Genomic DNA, 24,452 nt, shown 5'->3' on the forward strand with positions numbered 1-24,452 from the left:
GGTGGCAGAGGTAGAGGTGGTAGAGGTAGAGGTGGCAGAGGTAGAGGTGGCAGAGGTAGAGGTGGATGTAAGAGAAAGGTAGAAGAACAACTTTACTAAAAAGCTCTATCCTTGAGTTAGGCCAGATAAAGATTTTGGGTAGAGAGGTGAGAGTGGGTTTGAAGTATGTTACTGACCCAGGTCTCCCAGACATGAGAGGGCCAGAGATCCATTAAAATAAGGAGAGAGAGAGATGTAAGTGGCTACCAAATTGATACGGGAGGGATGTCAAATGGATGAACTGAGGAAGGAAAGTAGGAGGATGGGTGAGAGGAACACGGGGATAATGAGGGGAGGAGAGTAGAAATGAAAGGAAATAAAGATGTATATGTCTCTAACTTTTGGGGCATGAACAAGGTCGTGGGTTCAATGCCCATATCAACCAGTACTGTGGTGAGTTAAATACAGTGAGTTTCTCTGGGAAAACTAGAAACACCTGTTTGATGTCCATGTGTACTACTATCATCAGAGACGGGTAGATAAGGTAAAGGGGCTTTGAGAGGGTTTGGATGAGGAAGTGAATCACTAAAGGACTATGCCGGGTGAGAATGAAGGTGTGGGCAAAGGGGCGATTTCGGGCAAGATGTCAAAGAGGACACAGAGAGGTCATGGGTGGGTAAGGGGAGCACTGACTGAGGTTGGCGAGAGGGCATCAGACTCTTTTGGAAGCTGTTACTGCCAGACTGAACAGCTTGCTTCTGTTGTCTATGCCCCTGCCGTTGGGACGCCATTTTCCACGGACAGGTTGGTTGATGTGCTCAGTCGGGCATAGTTTCCACATATGCCAGGGTAAACCAGGAAACTGTGCAGTACTCAAGGACATGAGGGCTCTAAATCTCCCAGCAGAAGAACAAAGCTCAACCCAGATACATCCCTTTCACTCAGCACAACACAGGTGAGGAAGGATGAGTATTTGCATGCTGTATCCAACCACTGCTGCACTGCAGGCAACAACCTAACACAGCCAATAGGAGCCCATTGATCCAATCATCCATGTAGAATATGACAATATTTTGTTTGATCTATTAAATCTCTTGGAAGAATAGATACAACCATATCAGATCTCTTTTGTTTACTGATGTCTATTGATCTCTCTCCATCCCAATGTTTCCCCATGATATATATTTCTCTCTCTCTCTCTCTCTCTCTCTCTCTCTCTCTTTCTCTCTCTCTCTCTCACTATCTCTCTCTCTCCCTCTCTCTCACTATCTCTCTCTCCCTCTCTCTCACTATTTCTCTCTCTCCGATCTTTCTCTATCTCTCTCAGATATCTCTCTCTCTACCTCTCTCTGCATCTCTCTCTCCCTCCCTCTCTCTCTCTCAGATCTCTCTCTCTCTCTGCATCTCTCTCTCTCTTCCTTCCTCCCTCGCTCTCTCTCTCTCTCTCTCTCTCTCTTTCTCTCTCTCTCTCACTATCTCTCTCTCTCCCTCTCTCTCACTATCTCTCTCTCCCTCTCTCTCACTATTTCTCTCTCTCCGATCTTTCTCTATCTCTCTCAGATATCTCTCTCTCTATCTCTCTCTGCATCTCTCTCTCCCTCCCTCTCTCTCTCTCAGATCTCTCTCTCTCTGCATCTCTCTCTCTCTCTCCCTCCCTCTCTCTCTCTCAGATCTCTCTCTCTCTGCATCTCTCTCTCTCTCTTCCTCCCTCGCTCTCTCTCTCTCTCACACACACACACTCACTCTATCAATTCAATTTCGACTTCATTATGCTTTATTGGCAATGAATAAAAGATGTTGTGAAAACCCAAAAAGAGTGTTACAAGTGATGAACTAGACTATACTGGTGAGGCAGACGCAGGTACACAGACATAGTTAGGAGCCATAATAGCAATAACCTTGACAACAACACTTAGGAGAACCAAATGAGGAGAAGTAATGAGAAAATGTAGAGGAGAGGAGAGAGAAGAAATCAATTAGGTGTTGTTTATCCACCGTCTCTGTCTCTCAGGTTGGTGACGGGACAAATCCTATTGTTCTCTCTCTCATTCTTTTGTAATACTCATCTGTTTAGCCTGGTGAACAAAGTGCCTTAAAAGTCGAAACAGGCTCTTATTTTCTCTCTCTTTCTCTCTCTCTCTGAAGAAAGTTTTCTCTCTCTCTCTCTCTCTCATTCCACATGAATGGTTATGAAGTGCTTTTAAAAGTTGAAACAGCCTCTAATTCATTCTCTCTCCCTCTCTCTCTGAAGGATGATCTCTTTGTCTCTCTCTGAGGGATGATCTCCTTTCTCTCTCTGAAGGATGATCTCTCTGTCTCTCTGAATCTCTCTACCTCTCTCTCTGAGGGATGATCTCCCTCTCTGAGCGATGATCTCTCTGTCTCTCTGAATCTCTCTACCTCTCTCTCTCTGAGGGATGATCTCCCTCTCTCTCTGAAGGATGATCTCTCTCTCTGAAGGATGATCTCTTTGTCTCTCTCTGAGGGATGATCTCCCTCTCTCTCTGAAGGATGATCTCTCTGTCTATCTGAATCTCTCTACCTATCTCTCTGAGGGATGATCTCCCTCTCTCTCTGAACGATGATCTCTCTGTCTCTCTGAATCTCTCTACCTCTCTCTCTCTGAGGGATGATCTCCCTCTCTCTCTGAAGGATGATCTCCCTCTCTCTCTATCTCTCTCTCTCTCTCTCTCTCTCTCTCTCTCTCTCTCTCTCTCTCTCTCTCTCTCTCTCTCTCTCTCTCTCTCTCTCTCTCTCTCTCTCTCTCTCTCTCCTCTCTCTCTCTCTCTCTCTCTGGATGAACTCCCTCTCTCTCTGAAGGATGATCTCTCTCGCTCTCTCTCTCTGAGGGATGATCTCTCTCTCTCTGAATCTCTATCTCTATCTCTCTCTCTGAAGGATGATCTCTCTCTCTCTCTCTCTGGAGGATGATCTCTCTCGCTCTCTCTCTCTGAGGGATGATCTCCCTCTCTCTCTGAAGGATGATCTCTCTCTCTCTGAATCTCTATCTCTATCTCTCTCTCTGAAGGATGATCTCTTTGTCTCTCTCTGAGGGATGATCTCCCTCTCTCTCTGAAGGATGATCTCTCTGTCTATCTGAATCTCTCTACCTATCTCTCTGAGGGATGATCTCCCTCTCTCTCTGAACGATGATCTCTCTGTCTCTCTGAATCTCTCTACCTCTCTCTCTCTGAGGGATGATCTCCCTCTCTCTCTGAAGGATGATCTCTCTCTCTATCTCTATCTCTCTCTCTCTCTCTCTCTCTCTCTCTCTCTCTCTCTCTGGATTAACTCCCTCTCTCTCTGAAGGATGATCTCTCTCGCTCTCTCTCTCTGAGGGATGATCTCCATCTCTCTCTGAAGGATGATCTCTCTCTCTCTGAATCTCTATCTCTCTCTCTGAAGGATGATCTCTTTGTCTCTCTCTGAGGGATGATCTCCCTCTCTCTCTGAAGGATGATCTCTCTGTCTATCTGAATCTCTCTACCTATCTCTCTGAGGGATGATCTCCCTCTCTCTCTGAACGATGATCTCTCTGTCTCTCTGAATCTCTCTACCTCTCTCTCTCTGAGGGATGATCTCCCTCTCTCTCTGAAGGATGATCTCTCTCTCTCTCTCTCTCTTTTTGCCCTCTCTCTCTCTCTCTCTCTCTCTCTCTCTCTCTCTCTCTCTCTCTCTCTCTCTCTCTCTCTCTCTCTCTCTCTCTCTCTCTCTCTCTCTCTCTCTCTCTCTGGATGAACTCCCTCTCTCTCTGAAGGATGGTCTCTCTCGCTCTCTCTCTCTGAGGGATGATCTCTCTCTCTCTGAATCTCTATCTCTATCTCTCTCTCTGAAGGATGATCTCTCTCTCTCTCTCTCTGGAGGATGATCTCTCTCGCTCTCTCTCTCTGAGGGATGATCTCCCTCTCTCTCTGAAGGATGATCTCTCTCTCTCTGAATCTCTATCTCTATCTCTCTCTCTGAAGGATGATCTCTTTTTCTCTCTCTGAGGGATGATCTCCCTCTCTCTCTGAAGGATGATCTCTCTGTCTATCTGAATCTCTCTACCTATCTCTCTGAGGGATGATCTCCCTCTCTCTCTGAACGATGATCTCTCTGTCTCTCTGAATCTCTCTACCTCTCTCTCTCTGAGGGATGATCTCCCTCTCTCTCTGAAGGATGATCTCTCTCTCTATCTCTATCTCTCTCTCTCTCTCTCTCTCTCTCTCTCTCTCTCTCTCTCTCTCTGGATTAACTCCCTCTCTCTCTGAAGGATGATCTCTCTCGCTCTCTCTCTCTGAGGGATGATCTCCATCTCTCTCTGAAGGATGATCTCTCTCTCTCTGAATCTCTATCTCTCTCTCTGAAGGATGATCTCTTTGTCTCTCTCTGAGGGATGATCTCCCTCTCTCTCTGAAGGATGATCTCTCTGTCTATCTGAATCTCTCTACCTATCTCTCTGAGGGATGATCTCCCTCTCTCTCTGAACGATGATCTCTCTGTCTCTCTGAATCTCTCTACCTCTCTCTCTCTGAGGGATGATCTCCCTCTCTCTCTGAAGGATGATCTCTCTCTCTCTCTCTCTCTTTTTGCCCTCTCTCTCTCTCTCTCTCTCTCTCTCTCTCTCTCTCTCTCTCTCTCTCTCTCTCTCTCTCTCTCTCTCTCTCTCTCTCTCTCTCTCTCTCTCTCTCTGGATGAACTCCCTCTCTCTCTGAAGGATGGTCTCTCTGTCTCTCTGAATCGCTCTACCTCTCTCTCTCTGAAGGATGATCTCTCTCGCTCTCTCTCTCTGAGGGATGATCTCTCTCTCTCTCTCTCTGAATCTCTATCTCTATCTCTCTCTCTGAAGGATGATCTCTCTCTCTCTCTCTGAAGGATGATCTCTCTCGCTCTCTCTCTCTGAGGGTGGATCTCCCTCTCTCTCTGAAGGATGATCTCTCTCTCTCTCTGAATCTCTATCTCTATCTCTCTCTCTGAAGGATGATCTCTCTCTCTCTCTCTCTCTGAAGGATGATCTCTCTCTCTTTATCTCAGATGCTGTCCTATTCCTCTCCCAGCTGAAATATGGAAAGCTTTGTCTGGCTTTAGGGAGCTCAGTGAGCAGTAAACATTTAACAGCGTTGTTGGGACCATAAAAACGCGCATTTTCAACTCAAACCTAAATTCTCCTTCAATAAGGTCATGGATTCACTGAGAGAAGAAGTGGCTTGTGGAGGGGAGTGTACGTGTATGTGTGTGTGCTTCTTGCGTGTGCGTGAGTGTATGCACTGTGTGTATTGCGTCTGCATTCTGGTGTGCTTCATGTGTGTGTAAGTACGTATATTGTCAAACGGCATTCAATATTCAATTTATTTATGATTAAACACCTTACTTGTGACTAATCCGATCATATCTGTTCTGTGAACAAGACAAACAAGTCTTTGCGTTGTCTTAGACTCTATCTCCCTAGCCTGCTGACTGCTGACCCCAGGCATCTGTTATGTTCCTCTGCCCCACCACCACTAATGAAACATCTGCCTGCTAGCTCTTTGAGCGAGGGTGCACCCTTAATTACAACTGCATTATCTTGCTAATTATGTGGCTTTGTTAGTGCATGTCTGTGTTGACTGTGTTAGTGCATGTCTGTGTTGACTGTGTTAGTGCATGTCTGTGTTGACTGTGTTAGTGCATGTCTGTATTCACTGTGTTAGTGCATGTCTGTGTTCACTGTGTTAGTGCATGTCTGTATTCACTGTGTTAGTGCATGTCTGTGTTGACTGTGTTAGTGCATGTCTGTGTTCACTGTGTTAGTGCATTTCTGTGTTCACTGTGTTAGTGCATGTATGTGTTCACTGTGTTAGTGCATGTCTCTGTTGACTGTGTTAGTGCATGTCTGTGTCCGCTTTGTTAGTGCATTTCTGTGTTCACTGTGTTAGTGCATTTCTGTGTTCACTGTGTTAGTGCATGTCTGTGTTCACTGTGTTAGTGCATGTCTCTGTTGACTGTGTTAGTGCATGTCTGTGTTGACTGTGTTAGTGCATGTCTGTGTTCACTGTGTTAGTGCATGTCTGTGTTGACTGTGTTAGTGCATGTCTGTGTTGACTGTGTTAGTGCATGTCTGTGTTCACTGTGTTAGTGCATGTCTGTGTTCACTGTGTTAGTGCATGTCTGTGTTCACTGTGTTAGTGCATGTCTGTGTTCGCTGTGTTAGTGCATGTCTGTGTTCACTGTGTTAGTGCATGTCTGTGTTCACTGTGTTAGTGCATGTCTGTGTTCACTGTGTTAGTGCATGTCTGTGTTCACTGTGTTAGTGCATTTCTGTGTTCACTGTGTTAGTGCATTTCTGTGTTCACTGTGTTAGTGCATGTCTGTGTTCACTGTGTTAGTGCATTTCTGTGTTCACTGTGTTAGTGCATGTCTGTGTTCACTGTGTTAGTGCATGTCTGTGTTCACTGTGTTAGTGCATTTCTGTGTTCACTGTGTTAGTGCATGTCTGTGTTCACTGTGTTAGTGCATGTCTGTGTTCACTGTGTTAGTGCATTTCTGTGTTCACTGTGTTAGTGCATTTCTGTGTTCACTGTGTTAGTGCATGTCTGTGTTCGCTGTGTTAGTGCATGTCTGTATTCACTGTGTTAGTGCATGTCTGTGTTCACTGTGTTAGTGCATTTCTGTGTTCACTGTGTTAGTGCATGTCTGTGTTCACTGTGTTAGTGCATTTCTGTGTTCACTGTGTTAGTGCATGTCTGTGTTCACTGTGTTAGTGCATTTCTGTGTTCACTGTGTTAGTGCATTTCTGTGTTCACTGTGTTAGTGCATGTCTGTGTTCGCTGTGTTAGTGCATGTCTGTATTCACTGTGTTAGTGCATGTCTGTGTTCACTGTGTTAGTGCATTTCTGTGTTCACTGTGTTAGTGCATGTCTGTGTTCACTGTGTTAGTGCATGTCTGTGTTCACTGTGTTAGTGCATGTCTGTGTTCACTGTGTTAGTGCATGTCTGTGTTCACTGTGTTAGTGCATGCCTGTGTTCGCTGTGTTAGTGCATGTCTGTGTTCGGGTATGTTGGAAATTGGTGTGTAGCACAAGTGTGTTGAATGTTTATGTTAGTTGGTAAGTTTTTGTAGGCCTGGGGGAGTGTGTTCATGTGTATGTGTGTATGTGTGTGTGTGTGTGTGTGCATATCTATGCGAATACGTGTGCCTGCATGCTTGTGAGTGTATAGATGTGTCTGTATCTGTGGCCTTTGCAGACTTCCTAGATTCTCTTGACTGTAGCTGATTAATAGAACCTCACACCGTTTCATCCACAGCCTGCCGGAAGGCACCTTATACTGTAGCGCCGGCTGGTCAGAGCACAAGTATAAAGAATGAATATGTCTGGCGGTCTGTGACTCATGCTGGTCCCTGTGGTCATTGGGCAGAGACCTGTCCACGGCGAGGCAAGATGGGAATAGGCAATATCAAGACTTCTACACCTTGGTACCTTTTCACCATTCACACTTCATTTGGCTGACAGACAGAGAGAGAGGGAGAGAGAGCGACAGAGAGAGAGATGCGGGTTGGAAAGAGGAGGAGGGAGAAGCTGGGAGGGAAGGAGTGAGAGACAAAGGCAGTGACAGATAGACAGACAGTGAGATGGGGAAAGAGAGATGGACACAAAGGGTGAGAGCTAGAGAATTTCTTTGTTTATTTAGGCCTTGAACAACTGCACTAGTGTGAGAGTACTCAGTAACGGGGATGAAGGATTAGAGGAGGTTAAACAGAGATAATAGATAGTGCAAATGAAAGAGGAAAAAACCGTCAGAGAAAGAAAGACAAAGAAAGAGAAATATAGAGTGGTGGGGGGAGCAGCCTACAGAAGGAAGTGAAAACATATACATTAGAAATGCAGTATATAGATCCACTACCTGCTGTACTGAGGTCAGGTAAAGGTCACCTTGGAGCCCTGTGTTTATGCTATGCAGAGGCAGAGTCGGCCCCGGGCTTCATAGGCATATTCAGCAGATGTAAACGCTGCGCTGAGGTCAGATCAAAAGACGGACACGGTGGCGCTTTGTGTTCAGAGCCCTGCCAAATCCCCAGGCCCAGGATCAGATGAAATAGAATGGAATGTACAAGAGCTATAGGTCCCAGCCTCGGGCTGGGCTTAGCATTAACATAAACAGAGGAAAGGAGAGCGGGAGGAGGGAAGAGTGGGCAATTTCAAACCTTTTGTAGATAATCTGTTACATGTATTCTTTTTTAATTCATTCAAGTAGAAAAATCATAGAATATGCATAGACAGTATTTGATGTACTAATAGTGAATAAATATATCTATTGCAATCTTTTATCTTCAATAAGTATAGTGGGAGGTAGAGATTCGGGGGTGGGCCGAATCTTTTGATATGAAAAATACAGTACCACTCAAAAGTTTTGACCCACCTACTCTTTCAAGGGTTTTTCTTTATTTTTACTATTTTCTACATTGTAGAATAATAGTGAAGACATCAAAACTATGAAATAACACATGGAATCATGTAGTAACCTAAAAAGTGTTATATTTAATATTTTTGATTCTTCAAAGTAGCCACACTTTGCGCTGATGACAGGTTTGCAAAATCTTGGCATTCTCTCAACCAGCTTCATGAGGAATGCTTTTCTAACAATCTTGAAGGAGTTCTCACATATGCTGAGCACTTGTTGGCTGCTTTTCCTTCACTCTGTGAAGGAGTTGGTCCAACTCCTCCCAAACCATCTCAATTGGGTTTAGGTTGCGTGATTGTGGAGGCCAGGTCATCTGCTGCAGCACTCCATCACTCTCCTTCTTGGTCAAATAGTCCTTACACAGCCTGAGGTGGTGTTGGGTCATTGTCCTGTTGAAAAAAAATTATAGTCCCACTCAGTGGCGATTTTAGCATGTAAATCTTAGTGGAGCAAATGATAAAATATACATGTTTTAGATGCATGCCAGCAAAGCCACTACACTACACAACACAACACTAAACAATACATTAATTGCACTATAACGGCGACAGGCGGTGCCCACAAACTGTCAGGGCCTACATAAAGCTGTCCCAACAGCAGTCCCAACACCTTACCACCGCTACCCTGGCTATCAGCGGAGCCTTGTCTGGTAGCCAAACAGTTCATTCAGCCTCATTTACTGCCTTTTTCAAAAACATAGCTTATATATGGCTGACTTGCTAAAACAAATGTGGTTTCTACTCACAATTGAGATGTACAAACGATGGCATAAGGGAACGATGAGCGAATAAAGGGCATTCCGTAATTTCGATTAAGACATTAATGAGCGAGCTAAGACGTAATCAATATAACTATGTGTTCAGCACTTGAAATTTACAGTGACAGAAACCAGAACATGGGCTGCTCTTAAAGTATTTAAAGTATCAGAACCATAGGATAAAGAAAGGAGGCATATGAGCAGACAATGAAAGCTCTTACAATATAAGATGATGACATTTCTCAAAAACAGGCTATAGGCTACATGTGCCTCACCGAGTCAGAACAGTAAAATAAGAGGTAAAAATAAACCAATTAATTATGGTGAGGCACATGGGCTACTAACAGCTGACTACACAACATACACTTAGTATTACTTTCTTAGCTACATATACATATCTCCCTGGCATATTACATCATTTATGCAGCAGCATATAAGACATTTTTGGACTCACCTTGCTGTGATCACTTGAACAGGAAGGTGGCGCGGCGGTCTTTCATGGGCAAATTTAACCATCAAAGAAAGAGAAAGATTTACAATTCCGAGTTGGATGACCGTTCAAAACGTATTTTACCAGTCTGAGCTTGTTTATTCCCCACTTCCCAGTTGCAACGCTTGCGGTTAGCCACTGATACGATTCCTTCCAAACCACTCATTGTTGAATTTGCGATTTCCAACTTGTTGTGTAACGTTTATGTCCAATGGCCGATGAGCACCGATACGTTTTATATATAATTTCTCTTCATTATTTCTCTTCATATGACAAGGATTAAAAAGGATTTGCCAATAGATTGTCGACTTGATGGCTGCTAGCTAAGAATTTGAAAGTAAGATGTTGACATGATCAGTCCAATCATAGCTACTGTACAAATAACGTGATTTGACGTCATTTTATCTGTGGCCAATGACCTTGAGCCTTCTTGGAAGGGCACTTGTAATATAACTCTATGGCAGGACCCAAAGGCCTGACATGTTGGATGTCTACCCTTATTAAGGACTTCATCTTGGCGATGATGTAGAATCCCCATGAGTGAAAGAACACTGAGCCAATCACGGCGCAATGCTCCTATTTTCTGCTGGCTCTCCCCACCACCACAGAATGTACTGAGCTAGGCTGAAACACCTGCATTTTGGAGCTGTCTTTCTCTAGAAAAAGAAAGAGACCATGTTCTTATGCGGCTTTATTAACTCAATAATATATATATTTATTTTACATTGTTTGCAAACTGATATGTGACATGTATTAATGCCAAAACAACATCCAAAACAGACAAGCCCAAAAAAGTTAAATTATAGATATTTTTTTTAATCTATTTTGCTAAAAATGTGGTGCTCAGAACAGATGGGGCTCTGCCCCACCTGCCCTGAATGACAGGTCGCCACTGCTCCCACTAAGAGCAGATGGGATGATGTATCGCTGCAGAATGCTGTGGTACCCATGCTGGTTAAGTGTGCCGTGAATTCTAAATAAATCACTGACAGTCTCACCAACAAAGCACCCCCACACCATCACACCTCCTCCATGCTTCACGGTAGGAACCACACATGTGGAGATCATCCGTTCCCCTACTCTGCATCTCACAAAGACACAGTGGTGTCTGGACTAATTAGACCAAAGGACAGATTTCCACCAGTCTAATTTCCATTGCTCATGTTTATTGGCCCAAAAGAGTCTCCTCTTCTTATTGGTGTCCTTTAGTAGTGGTATTCTTTGCAGCAATTCAACCACGAAGGCCTGATCCACGCAGTCTCCTCTGAACAGTTGATGTTCAGATGTGTCTGTTACTAGAACTCTGTGAAGCATTTATTTGGCCTGCAATTTCTGACGCTGGTAACTCTAATGAACTTATCCTCTGCAGCAGAGGTAACTCTGTGTCTAAAGAACTAGACTATGCAGTCATCCAGTTGGATTCCAAAGACGTAGACTATGCAGTCATCCAGTTGGAATCTAAAGACGTGGACTATGCAGTCATCCAGTTGGAATCTAAAGACGTAGACTATGGAGTCATCCAGTTGGATTCTAAAGACGTAGACTATGGAGTCATCCAGTTGGATTCTAAAGAAATAGACTATGCAGTCATCCAGTTGGATTCTAAAGTTGTAGACTATGCAGTCATCCAGTTGGATTCTAAAGATGTAGACTATGCAGTCATCCAGTTGGATTCTAAAGACATAGACTATGGAGTCATCCAGTTGGATTCTAAGGACGTAGACTATGCAGTCATCCAGTTGGATTCTAAAGATGTAGACTATGGAGTCATCCAGTTGGATTCTAAAGACGTAGACTATGCAGTCATCCAGTTGGATTCTAAAGACGTAGACTATGCAGTCATCCAGTTGGATTCTAAAGATGTAGACTATGGAGTCATCCAGTTGGATTCTAAAGACATAGACTATGGAGTCATCCAGTTGGATTCTAAGGACGTAGACGATGAAGTCATCCATTTGGATTCTAAAGACGTAGACTATGCAGTCATCCAGTTGGATTCTAAAGACGTAGACTATGCAGTCATCCAGTTGGGTTCAAGGACGTAGACGATGAAGTCATCCAGTTGGATTCTAAAGACATAGACTATGGAGTCATCCAGTTGGATTCTAAAGATGTAGACTATGCAGTCATCCAGTTGGATTCTAAAGACGTAGACTATGCAGTCATCCAGTTGGATTCTAAAGACGTAGACTATGCAGTCATCCAGTTGGATTCTAAAGACGTGGACTATGCAGTCATCCAGTTGGATTCTAAAGACGTGGACTATGCAGTCATCCAGTTGGATTCTAAAGACGTAGACTATGCAGTCATCCAGTTGGATTCTAAGGACGTAGACGATGAAGTCATCCAGTTGGATTCTAAAGACGTGGACTATGCAGTCATCCAGTTGGATTCTAAAGACGTAGACTATGCAGTCATCCAGTTGGATTCTAAAGACGTGGACTATGCAGTCATCCAGTTGGATTCTAAAGACGTGGACTATGCAGTCATCCAGTTGGATTCTAAAGACGTAGACTATGGAGTCATCCAGTTGGATTCTAAAGACGTGGACTATGCAGTCATCCAGTTGGATTCTAAAGACGTAGACTATGGAGTCATCCAGTTGTTGGTACAGTAGGAGGAAAATAATCAATAGTCACTGACTACATCCCAAATGGCACCCTATGCCCTATATGGGGGTATTAAATAAAGTTTAAAGTGAAATAAAGGTTAAATAAATAAATATAGTATGCTACTTTTGACTAGGGCCTATAGACACACATAGGGCCATGGTCAAAAGCAGTGCAGTATGTAGGGAATAGGGTGCCATTTGGGATGCAGAGTGTGTAGGAAGTAGTGAGTCATCTCCATGGCTCTGTATGACAGTAAAGTCCTCTACTCCAATGATCTGAGGCCAAGGTACTGTAAGCATGGAGACATACACACAGTAAGCTCCACAGAGAGGAGATGAGGGAGGGAGCGGTGCAGTGACAGGGAGGTGAGAGTGGTGAAAGCAAAAAGAATGGAGGGATGGTGAGACATAGAGACAGCGAGAGAGAGAGGGAGGGAGGGAGGGAGAGAGAGAGAAAGAGAGCTATACAGGACAGGGAATATAGAGAGGGGAAAGAGGGGATGGAGAAACAGGGCAAGGCAAACAACAGGAAGCAAGAAATAAATGATGAGGGGATTGAGTGCGGTTGAGAGAGCGAAAGAGTCTCTTCTCCTCTTTTCCATGCTTTTCTGTGACAGACCAAAGTAAGGGTTACCATTGAAGCGTCTCTAAGCCCCCTTGTCTATGTAATCCAGGTAACGTGGCATGAATGAGCGACAGAACATCAAGCAAACCTCGCAACCTCCCACCAACGACTTGCACGCTAACTCACTATGCGGCAGCCACGACCGCCCCATGCCAGTCCCTCACCGCGTGCCGAGCAGCGCTTATCCGGGCTGACAAATCCGTCATTAAAAAACGCTCTGTGGATTCACATGCATAAATCTCACAGGGCTACATGAGGATCGCTTGTTTATGTATACGTGTCTGGTTCATTTCATCTGAGGAATGTGGTGTGCAGTGAGAGAGTATGGAGTATATTTGTGTTATGGGAGGGGGTGTCTATATGTTTGTGTAATGGGAGGGGGGTGTCTATATGTTTGTGTTATGGGAGGGGGTGTCCATATGTTTGTGTTATGGGGGGGTGTCTATATGTTTGTGTTATGGGGGGGTGTCTATATGTTTGTGTTATGGGAGGGGGGTGTCTATATGTTTGTGTTATGGGAGGGGGGTGTCTATATGTTTGTGTTATGGGAGGGGGTGTCTATATGTTTGTGTTATGGGAGGGGGTGTCTATATGTTTGTGTTATGGGAGGGGGGTGTCTATATGTGTGTGTGTAACGAGGGGGGTGCCTATATGTGTGTGAGGAAAGAGAGGGGTGAGGAAAGAGGAGGCAGAGAGGATGTGAGGAAGGAGGAGGGAGAGAAGGGTGAGGAAGGAGGAAGGAGGAGGATGCAGAGAGGAGGTGAGGAAAGAGGAGGCAGAGAGGAGGTGAGGAAGGAGGAGGCAGAGAGGAGTAGAGGAAGGAGGAGGGAGAGAGGGGTGAGGAAGGAGGAGGAGACAAAGAGGAGGTGAGGAAAGAGGAGGCAGAGAGGAGGTGAGGAAGGAGGAGGCAGAGAGGAGTAGAGGGAGAGAGGGGTGAGGAAGGAGGAGGAGGCAGAGAGGAGGTGAGGAAGGAGGAGGCAGAGAGGAGGTGAGGAAGGAGGAGGCAGAGAGGAGGTGAGGAAAGAGGAGGCAGAGAGGAGGTGAGGCAGGAGGCTGAGAGGAGGTGAGGAAAGAGGAGGGAGAGAGGGGTGAGGAAGGAGGAGGAGGCAGAGAAGAGGTGAGGAAGGAGGAGGCAGAGAGGAGGTGAGGAAAGAGGAGGCAGAGAGGAGGTGAGGCAGGAGGCTGAGAGGAGGTGAGGAAAGAGGAGGGAGAGAGGGGTGAGGAAGGAGGAGGAGGCAGAGAGGAGTGAGGAAGGAGCAGGCAGAGAGGAGTGAGGAAGGAGGAGGCAGAGAGGAGGTGAGGAAGGAGGAGGCAGAGAGGAGGTGAGGAAAGAGGAGGCAGAGAGGAGGTGAGGCAGGAGGCTGAGAGGAGGTGAGGAAAGAGGAGGGAGAGAGGGGTGAGGAAGGAGGAGGAGGCAGAGAGGAGGTGAGGAAGGAGGAGGCAGAGAGGAGGTGAGGAAGGAGGAGGCAGAGAGGAGGTGAGGCAGGAGGCTGAGAGGAGGTGAGGCAGGAGGCTGAGAGGAGGTGAGGAAAGAGGAGGGAGAGAGGGGTGAGGAAGGAGGAGGAGGCAGAGAGGGGTGAGGAAGGAGGAGGCAGAGAGGAGGTGAGGAAAGAGGAGGCAGAGAGGAGGTGAGGCAGGAGGAGGCAGAGAGGAGGTGAGGGGATTGAGGTTTGTGATGGGGACAGGAGTGAAGAGGGAGAAGTTGAGAAGTGATGCAGGGAGTGTGGAGACCCTAAAGGGTAAATACAGTGTCCTCATGAATACAACACAAGCTCCCACTCATGCATGCATACACACAGAAACAGAAGATGATAGCACTGTTAGTTAGTTACCTTCAAATCCCTCTCTCTGTCCCCCCTCACACACATTCATACACACATGCAAACACACACACACTCACACCTAGCACTGCACCGCTATCTTCATCACCCCTCTCTATTAACCAGGACCTCATCACAGCAGAACCCTGAGGGCATCTCTCTCTCTCCCCCTCTCTCCATCCAGTAGGAGGCACCCGGCACATGCAGTGAGCCCCAGAGCCCAGGGGGTCTTAATGAAGACTAATGCAAGGAATCAATTTGAACCACCTTCCCTCCATCTGGCCAGCGCCAGACTCCCTCACAGCGCCTCCCGTTGCCGCCACAATTAGCACAGCAGCAGCTGAGGAGAGAGAAGCTCCTCAAGACTAGACAAGACTCTCTCTTCCGGTGGAAGCTGGAATGTGTGCCTTGCAGAAGCTCCAACTTCCAGTTGGACGTGTACTGTAGCAGCCTTGATAGTAAGGTTATATGGGTGTACAGTTACTTGGGAACCTTGTGTTTTAATAGAATGGCATTGTTGAAAACAGCAGGACGCGACTTGTAACACCTACTAATTTACTGAAATTGGCCCCATTTCTACGCAAATTCACATCAAATGCAAATCAAACATAATCAAATATGGATATAATTGACTGAGTAGGATGATAGTCATTCATCATTTAATTACATTGTATTGAAGACTACATTGTATACCTGTTGTTATGGAAACCAAATGGAATCAGAACTGTGACACACCTACACACACACACACACACACACACACACACACACACACACACACACACACACACACACACACACACACACACACACAATAAAGACAGTTCACAAAAGAAAAATCCACCGTTGTCGAACAGAAACAACTGTTGTCTATGTTTACCCGTGTTACAATGTATTTGTTTTTGTGACATTGCTTTTGTCTAATAAGCCTGGTCAATGGAAAGCTGCCTAAGGACGACATGAATCAATACCATATGGGAGAAACCATGGAACACTATGAAGACTTGAAGTGATGCAACGCAAAGACACTTTGTAACCTTCAAAAAGAAATATGCATGAGGCAGAGCTATTACATCACATCAAAAAACAAATCAAAGTTTATTGTTTGAGCAAAATGCTTGTGTTTCTAGCTCCAACAATGCAGTAATAATACCTATTGTAGCGATACAAAACAATACACTCACATTCCAAAAAGCCAAACGAAAGAAATCAAGAATAAAAATATAACATAAATATAAATAAATATATAAATAAATATATATAAAATATTTACCAAGTAGGATAAAATAAAGAGTAATAATAAAAAGTAACACAATAAGAATAACAATAACGAGGCTATATACAGGGGGCACCGGTACTGAGTCAGTGTGCAGGGGTACAGGCTAGTTAAGGTAATCTGTACATGTAGGTGGGGGCGAAGTGACTATGCATAGGTAACAAACAAACAGCGTGTTGCAGCAGTGTAGAAGGGGGGGTCAATGTAAATTGTCCGGTGGTGATTTTTATGAATTGTTCAGCAGTCTAATGGCTTGGGGGTAGAAGCTGTTGAGGAGCCTTTTGGTCCTAGACTTGGCGCTTCGGTACCGCTTGCCGTGCGGTAGCAGAGAAAACAGCCTAGGACTTGGGTGGGCTTTCCTCTGACACCGCCTATTATATAGGTTCTGGATGGCAGGAAGCTTGGCCCCAGTGATGTACTGGGCCGTTCGCACTACCCTCTGTAGCACCTTACGGTCAGATGCCGAGCAGTTGCTATACCAGGCGGTGACGCAACCGGTCAGGATGCTCTCGATGGTGCAGCTGTAGAACCTTTAGAGGATCTGGCGACCCATGCCAAATCTTTTCAGTCTCCTGAGGGGGATTTTTTTTGTTATGCCCTCTTCACAACTGGCTTGGTATGTTTGGACCATGATAGTTTGTTGTTGATGTGGACACCAAGGAACTTGAAACTCTCGACCCGCTCCACTACAGCCCTGTTCGGACCGCCTTTTCCTGTAGTCTACGTTCAGCTCCGTGGTCTTGCTCATATTGAGGGAGAGGTTGTTGTCATGGCACCACACTGCCAGTGCTCTGACCTCCTCCCTATAGGCTGTCTCATCGTTGTCGGTGATCAGGTCTACCACTGTTGTGTCGTCAGCAAACTTAATGATGGTGTTGGAGTCATGTTTAGCCACGCAGTCGTGGGTGAACAGGGAAAACAGGAGGGGACTAAGTACACACCCCTGAGGGGCCCCAATGTTATGGATCAGCGTGGCAGACGTGTTGTTGGCTACTCTTACCACCTGGGGGCGGCCCATCAGGAAGTCCAGGATCCAGTTGCAGATGGGAGGTATTTAGTCCCAGAGTCCTTAGCTTAGTGATGAGCTTCGAGGGCACTATGGTGTTGAACACTGAGCTGTAGTCGATGAACAGCATTCTCACATAGGTGTTCCTTTTGCCCACGTGAGAAAGGGCGATGTGGAGTGCGATTGAGATTGTGTCATCTGTGGATCTGTTGGGGCGGTATGCGAATTGGAGTGGGTCTAGGATGTCCGGGAGGATGCTGTTGATGTGAGCCATGACCAGCCTTTCAAAGCACTTCATGGCTACCGACGTGAGTGCCACGGGGCGGTAATCATATAGGAAGCTTCCTTGGGCACAGGGACTATGGTGGTCCGCTTGAAACATGTAGGTATTACAGACTCGGTCAGGGAGAGGTTGAAAATGTCAGTGAAGACACTTGACAGTTGGTCCATGCATGCTTTGAGTACACGTCCTAGTAATCTGTCTGGCCCAGCGGCTTTGTGAATGTTGACCTGTTTAAAGGTTTTGTTCACATCGGCTACCGAGAGCATTATCACACAGTCATTCAGAACAGCTGGTGCTCTCGTGCCTGCTTCAGAGTTGCTTGCCTCGAAGCGAGCATAAAAGGCATTTTGCTCGTCTGGTAGGCTCGCGTCACTGGGCAGCTCGCGTCTGGGTTTCCCTTTGTAGTCCGTAATAATTTTCAAGCTCTGCCACAACTGACGAGCGTCAGAGCCGGTGTAGTAGGATTCAATCTTAATCCTATATTGACATTTTGCTTGTTTGATGGTTTGTCTGAGGGCATAGTGGGATTTCTTATAAGAGTTCGGATTAGTCTCCCGCTCCTTGAAAGTGGCAGCTCTAGCCTTTAGCTCGATGCGGATGTTGCCTGTAATCCATAGCTTCTGGTTGGGATATGTACGTACAGTCACTGTGGAGAAGACGTCATTGATGCACTTATTGATGAAGCCGATGACTGAGGTGGTGTATTTCTCAATGCCATTGGATGAATCCCGGAACATATTCCAGTCTGTGCTAGCAAAACAGTCCAGTAGTGTAGCATCTATATACAGTGGGGCAAAAAAGTATTTAGTCAGCCACCAATTGTGCAAGTTCTCCCACTTAAAAAGATGAGAGAGGCCTGTAATTTTCATCATAGGTACACTTCAACTATGACAGACAAAATGAGGAAAAAAAATCCAGAAAATCACATTATAGGATTTTAATGAATTTATTTGCAAATTATGGTGGAAAATAACTATTTGGTCAATAACAAAAGTTTATCTCAATACTTTGTTACATACCCTTTGTTGGCAATGACAGAGGTCAAACGTTTTCTGTAAGTCTTCACAAGGTTTTCACACACTGTTGCTGGTATTTTGGCCCATTCCTCCATGCAGATCTCCTCTAGAGCAGTGATGTTTTGGGGCTGTTGCTGGGCAACACGGACTTTCAACTCCCTCCAAAGATTTCCTATGGGGTTGAGATCTGGAGAATGGCTAGGCCACTCCAGGACCTTGAAATGCTTCTTACGAAGCCACTCCTTCGTTGCCCGGGCGGTGTGTTTGGGATCATTGTCATGCTGAAAGACCCAGCCACGTTTCATCTTCAATGCCCTTGCTGATGGAAGGAGGTTTTCACTTAAAATCTCACGATACATGGCTCCATTCATTCTTTCCTTTACACGGATCAGTCGTCCTGGTCCCTTTGCAGAAAAACAGCCCCAAAGCATGATGTTTCCACCCCCATGCTTCACAGTAGGTATGGTGTTCTTTGGATGCAACTCAGCATTCTTTGTCCTCCAAACACGACGAGTTCAGTTTTTACCAAAAAGTTCTATTTTGGTTTCATCTGACCATATGACATTCTCCCAATCTTCTTCTGGATCATCCAAATGCTCTCTAGCAAACTTCAGACGGGCCTGGACATGTACTGGTTTAAGCAGGGGGACACGTCTGGCACTGCAGGATTTGAGTCCCTGGCGGCATAGTGTGTTACTGATGGTAGGCTTTGTTACTTTGGTCCCAGCTCTCTGCAGGTCATTCACTAGGTCCCCCCGTGTGGTTCTGGGATTTTTGCTCACCGTTCTTGTGATCATTTTGACCCCACGGGGTGAGATCTTGCGTGGAGCCCCAGATCGAGGGAGATTATCAGTGGTCTTGTATGTCTTCCATTTCCTAATAATTTCTCCCACAGTTGATTTCTTCAAACCAAGCTGCTTACCTATTGCAGATTCAGCCTTCCCAGCCTGGTGCAGGTCTACAATTTTGTTTCTGGTGTCCTTTGACAGCTCTTTGGCATAGTGGAGTTTGGAGTGTGACTGTTTGAGGTTGTGGACAGGTGTCTTTTATACTGATAACAAGTTCAAACAGGTGCCATTAATACAGGTAACGAGTGGAGGACAGAAGAGCCTCTTAAAGAATAGAATAGCCTCTTACAGGTCTGTGAGAGCCAGAAATCTTGCTTGTTTGTAGGTGGCCAAATACTTATTTTCCACCATAATTTGCAAATAAATTCATTAAAAATCCTACAATGTGATTTTCTGGATTTTTTCCCCTCATTTTGTCTGTCATAGTTGAAGTGTACCTATGACGAAAATTACAGGCCTCTCTCATCTTTTTAAGTGGGAGAACTTGCACAATTGGTGGCTGACTAAATACTTTTTTGCCCCACTGTATATATATAGTATATCACAAAAGTGAGTACACCCCTCACATTTTTGTAAATATTTGAGTATATGTTTTCATGTGACAACACTGAAGAAATGACACTTTGTTACAATGTAAAGTAGTGAGTGTACAGCTTGTATAACAGTGTAAATTTGCTGTCCCCTCAAAATAACTCAACACACAGCCATTAATGTCTAAACCGCTGGCAACAAAAGTGAGTACACCCCTAAGTGAAAATGTCCAAATTGGGCCCAAAGTGTCAATATTTTGTGTGGCCACCATCATTTTCCAGCACTGCCTTAACCCTCTTGGGCATGGAGAACACCAGAGCTTCACAGGTTGCCACTGGAGTCCTCTTCCACTTCTCCATGACGACACTACTTTACATTGTAGCAAAGTGTAATTTCTTCAGTGTTGTCACATGAAAAGATATACTCAAATATTTACAAAAATGTGAGGGGTGTACTCACTTTTGTGATATACTGTATATATATATATATATATATATATATATATATATATATAACATATATAAATATAGATATAACATATATAAATATAGATATAGATACAGTATCAAATACAGTATCAATACTTTCAAACACTTGAGCGGCACTTGATTTAGTTTGCACTAGAACAAGTGGAATGGTCCCACATGCAAACCCCAAGCTTTTTTATTTAACCTTTATTTAACTAGGCAAGTCAGAAGAACAAATTCTTATTTCCAATGACGGCCTACCCCGGCCAAACCCTAACCCGTACGTTGCTGGGCCAATTGTATGCTGCCCTAAGGGACTCCCATTCACGGCCAGTTGTGATTTAGCCTGGAATCGAGCCAGGGTCTGTAGTGACGCCTCTAGCACTGAGATGCAGTGCCACTCGGGAGCCCAGTAAAGCACACCTCAAACACTTTCTAGTCATGGACGTACTGCATGTATATGACCCAGGTCTGATATATATATAGGAATAGATATACAGTATACTCCATGACTCCATCCAGCCATTAGCACTGACACATACCAAACCCCCCATAGTTGACATCCCTGACTCTCACAGGCTGCTCGTCTGAGTGTGCCCTGCAGTGTACTGTATGTAGAGTATAGCCCATAGGCAGAGCTGGGAGAGAAGTAGGCATTCCAACTGTGTATGTGTATGTGTATGTGTGTGTGTGTGTGTGTGTGTGTGTGTGTGTGTGTGTGTGTGTGTGTGTGTGTGTGTGTGTGTGTGTGTGTGTGTGTGTGTGTGTGTGTGTGTGTGTGTGTGTGTGTGTGTGTGTGTGTGTGTGTGTGTGTGTGTGTGTGTGTGTCAGTATGGAAGATAGAGGACATACACACCTTCCTCCCAGCCATTATGTGTTCCACTCCCATCAGCATGTGTCAAATCAGCAGAACCTTTAAAAACTGTCAAGGGTTTGTACACTGATGCCCTGTGCATATGTGTGGGGGGTTAGCCATACCAGCTGTCACAGTCTCACGTCAGAATTAGACTTTCATCCATGTTTCTCAAACATCACATTTCTAAGTTGTTCCAAATGTCAAAGTGTTTAAAGATAAGTTTAGGCATTAACTCCGAATGTGTAAAGTTAGGGATAAGTTCAGGCATTAACTCTGAATGTGTAAAGTTAGGGATAAGTTCAGGCATTAACTCCGAATGTGTAAAGTTAGGGATAAGTTCAGGCATTAACTCCGAATGTGTAAAGTTAGGGATAAGTTCAGGCATTAACTCCGAATGTGTAAAGTTATGGATAAGTTCAGGCATTAACTCTGAATGTGTAAAGTTAGGGATAAGTTCAGGCATTAACTCCGAATGTGTAAAGTTATGGATAAGTTCAGGCATTAACTCTGAATGTGTAAAGTTAGGGATAAGTTCAGGCATTAACTCTGAATGTGTAAAGTTAGGGATAAGTTCAGGCATTAACTCCGAATGTGTAAAGTTAGGGATAAGTTCAGGTATAAACTCTGAATGTGTAAAGTTAGGGATAAGTTCAGGCATTAACTCTGAATGTGTAAAGTTAGGGATAAGTTCAGGCATTAACTCTGAATGTGTAAAGTTAGGGATAAGTTCAGGCATTAACTCTGAATGTGTAAAGTTAGGGATAAGTTCAGGTTCTTAAGGTTAGGCATTAACTCCAAACGGTTAAGGTAAGGGTTAAGGTTTGGGATAGGCTTAAAAAAAAGTACTATAGCTGGATTCAAACATGCAACCTTTGGAATCAGAGGCAGATCCTTACGCTCATCTACCATCCCAGTCCACAATGCCAAAGCAAAACCAAAACCTACTCGAAGGTTACAGCGCTCACTGTTGCCCCTAGTGGCAGGTTTCCACGTCATCTCCCGACATCCACAGACATGGATGGACGTTGAATACTGACTTGTATCACAGGTGACCTTGCTGGGTTTACCCGGCTTTAAGTGTGTGTGGGGATGTTTGCAGAGGGTGGTGTACATGGACAGTGTGTTGATGTGTGTGTGTGTATGTGTGTGTGTGTGTGTATGTGTGTGTGTGTGTGTGTGTGTGTGTGTGTGTGTGTGTGTGTGTGTGTGTGTGTGTGTGTGTGTGTGTGTGTGTGTGTGTTTGTGCTCACACTTACACCTTCCCTTGGTATACAACCCTCTCCCTACCCTCATAGCCTATAGCTACTCTGTCTTCCACATTTCCACACCTGTCCTGGCTAGTCTTCAGCTGAAGTGAGTCTTCAGCAATTAGCCGTAGCCTGTAGCTGAGAGGTAACCCAGTAGCACGGACTAGCAGAGGCCCACCCGCCAGCTCCTCTCCTCTCTCTGAACCCAGGTGAGACAGACACTAGTTAGGATCAATCCCTCTCGCCCGTCCACGACCTCCCACCCACTCCGCTCAGTTTGAATGGAGGAGTGAGGCGAGATGGGGGGCCCTCTGCCTGAGTTCACAGAGACCCTTCTATGGCGCTGTCGTGTGTTTGATGGGCAGCCCACTCTGTGTGTTCAGAACTACGTGTGAGAGATACACTGCGGTTTCTCTGGATGGTGTGTTTGCAGTGGGCTTTAGTGTGTCTGGTTTGTACAGGATGGTTGGTAGGAAGATGGTGGCCTGCACGAGAGCTGTATCTCTGCTGCCCCTCACAGGAGCTGACATGGATCTGCAGGTAGAGTGGTGGTGGAGGAGGCTGGGCTGATGTTCCTCGGCATAGCCCTCTGTCTTCCATTCTGTAAGTCATAGTCAGTTTCTCCCTCGCTTTCCCTCACTCATTACTCCACAAGCTCTCGCTCGATAGTCTCTCTCTCTCTCAGTTATTCAGTAGCTACCATTGAAAGAGAGGTGCAACACTAACCAATCCCCAGTGAGCTGCACCACTTAAGGAAATACATTGAGTCTAATATGGTGACTATGAGCCCTGAAGATCTTTATAGAGCACTGTAAGGTACTTAACATGCTGACCACACCGCTCGCGTTACATACGCAAGCTTTGCTAAATAAATTTACACTTATATGTTATTCAATCATTAACATCCAAAGTGCTCGTACGCGTCAACGAGCGTTTGTGTAGCCAGGCGATAAAATAGAGCTTGGTTTATTTTAGATGCTTGATGCGCTGCAAGTCCCGCCTCTCCCATCCCCTCATTGGTTTTTAGGAGCATATACCAAAATGGGTGATTGAAAGATGAACTCCACTCCAGTTGGTGGTGGTAATGCACCTTAAAGTTGGTTGCCCACCGCCGTATAACGTCCACAGAAGAAGAAGAAGAAGAAGAAGAAGAAGACTTACGGAGGAGAGATTACTAGAAACTAACTAGGTTTTCCCTTTTATCTGTTGATTAATTGTCGGAGTAGAGAACACACGATTTTGTGTGACTCAAAATGGGTCAAAATTCTACAAAGATCTAGAAGAACTTGTGCATTTCAGGTAAAATAACAACCCAATGTTTATATCCCAGGACAAATTTAGCTAGCAACAGCAAGCTAGCTAGCTAAATTGCCATACATGTTTAATGCTTTTTGACCTGTCCCCAAATTAATATAGTTAGTTCAGAGTTCGTTTTGATGTTTTTTAACCTGCGTGTCCTGATCACGTCTGGTGTGGACCGCCAAAATCAATATGCACGCGATGGCGCACGCACGTGTACGGTGTAGTCAGCATGTAAAGGGTCAACAGGAGAAACAGTGTGAGTAGCCGTAGGTGCTCTCCATGGTCCTGAAAATAATCTCAAATTAGCTCTCTGTAGTCCTGAGCCGATTACAAGAGGCTAAAAAGAGCTTTCCAGGGTCTTGAAAAGTCCCCATAGAGTTAAAGCTCACTTTAAGTGGATGTTCCTAGAGACACAACATGACGTTACGAGAAGCTCTCCGTGGTCCTAAACTGACTACCAGAGGGTAAGAAGAGCAGTCCAGGGACCAAAGCCCCATGCAGTTAAAATTGTCTCTGCTTGGTTGCGACCTGGAAAAACAACATTAGGTAGAAAGGAGCTCCCAGGGTTCCTGAACAGACCACAGAGGCTAAAAGGACCTTTCTGTGGTGGTGAAAATATTAGACGTGGTTTAAAGGAGCTGTCCGTGGTTCTGAACATTTTACTGCACAGTAAAAAGACTCAAAACTGCTACAGCAAGAGCAGAGCCTTAGGCAGTTTTCGGATAAACACACACACACACACACACACACACACACACACACACACACACACACACACACACACACACACACGCTCACACACACACACACACACACACACACACACACACACACACACACACACACACACACACACACACACACACACACACACACACACACACACAGGGATAATGGAGGAACATCCATTTAGGAAAGAG

General features: G+C 45.1%; 1 pseudogene; it reads left to right on the top strand.

Moving 5' to 3' along the window:
- Nucleotides 1-574: 574 nt before the first annotated feature.
- Nucleotides 575-24,452, top strand: part of LOC129866044 (keratin-associated protein 5-1-like) — a 98,350-nt pseudogene continuing 74,472 nt past the window's right edge.

The sequence above is a fragment of the Salvelinus fontinalis genome, chromosome 11 (genome assembly GCF_029448725.1).
Source record: "Salvelinus fontinalis isolate EN_2023a chromosome 11, ASM2944872v1, whole genome shotgun sequence".
NCBI classification, from domain to species: Eukaryota; Metazoa; Chordata; class Actinopteri; order Salmoniformes; family Salmonidae; genus Salvelinus; species Salvelinus fontinalis.